Source organism: Pundamilia nyererei, unplaced genomic scaffold (assembly GCF_000239375.1).
Source record: "Pundamilia nyererei isolate P.nyererei 1_Seehausen unplaced genomic scaffold, PunNye1.0 scaffold00075, whole genome shotgun sequence".
NCBI lineage: Eukaryota > Metazoa > Chordata > Actinopteri > Cichliformes > Cichlidae > Pundamilia > Pundamilia nyererei.
The window spans coordinates 2,348,540-2,349,965 of NW_005187476.1; positions in this window are offsets into that span (position 1 = coordinate 2,348,540).

Genomic DNA, 1,426 nt, shown 5'->3' on the forward strand with positions numbered 1-1,426 from the left:
TATATAAAAGTAATCAAGTGTGAACAAAAGCTGGTGCTGATGATGATGTGGCGCATGTGGGAATTAATTTGGCTAATTATGATGGATGCTTGTTTGGCTCGTATGGGAAAAAAAGAAAATTTAGAGACCATGCTAATCAACAAAATGTGCTTGTATATGTTTCCTTTTTTGGGGGGGGGGATTCATTCAGTAAGACTGATTGTGTGTAATCTTACTTTGTATCAGCATGTGTTTGTTTTGAGCCTGCACTCTTGGAGATCTCTCCCTCCTTTCGTACCTTTGATGAGACCCCTGGGAGTGATGGTTTGCACTTCAGCAACACATTTTTTTCTCCCTCTTCTTGAGTCAGAGTTTGTCGTAACTAAAACCATCAGAGAGCCTCCTTACCATTTGCTGTTTATTTGGCACAGGAAAATCTCTGATGTGAATTAATTGCTTGTTAGCTGAGAGGAGCCAATAATAACAGCCTAGGAGTGATGCAGACTTGACAAGACTTGTTTAATGATTAGCGATGGTGATGAACACTTCATTACTATTCATGTACTGTGCAGATTTTTTTAAGCACAATACAAATGAATTTTAATGACTTGAATTACATTTTTCTTAAGCATTTTTTTAAAAGTTTGTGAATAAATTAATGCTCACTTGACAGTTCACTAAGTACACCCCTAATCATTTTGCATACAAAATGACACATTTTTGACACTTATTTCAGATCCTCTATTTTCCTTCTTTTTATAAAAACTATTATGACATCAAATAGACTGAAAACACTTGATGTCCAGGTTAATAAGCAGGGATGAGCTAAAAGAGACGTTTGTAAATGAGGGATAATCCCTCAGCAGAGTCTTCCATATCACTGCAAAAGTGAATGACAGTAGTCAAAGTGTAATGCATATACACATCAAGTAAGGCATTAAAACTAAGCAGTTGTCTTTAACCGTTAAGAAAATAGAGAGTTTAATTGTGTAAAATCGGCTGCAATATTGTGTCCATCATCGATCAGTTTTGTCATATTTTGTCCACTTTCCATTTTTGTCTGCTTTTCCAGCCATCCGTTATGAGTGTTTCTTCCCTTCCCTCTCCCTCTGCGAATCACTGCCTGCTGAGCTGATTGAACATGTGCTATTCACTGTTTGGATTGTGACCCAAATCCCTTGCAAAAACTTGAAACACCATGTTAAACATTCTCCAATAGAGTCCAACAGCTTGTGAAATATGTGGTCAATTTGTTCATGTTTGTAACAATGCTGCATCCAGAAGAAATGACTGTCTAAACCCACTTTATCATCCAACTTTGTATAACCTTTTCCAAGGTCTTTTTTTTCTCCAAACCAAATCAACAAGAGCTCAGGTGCAGCTAGCCTGGTGTATAACTAATAGATACTTGCACACACCAAAGTCCTACCTAAACACGCACGCATGC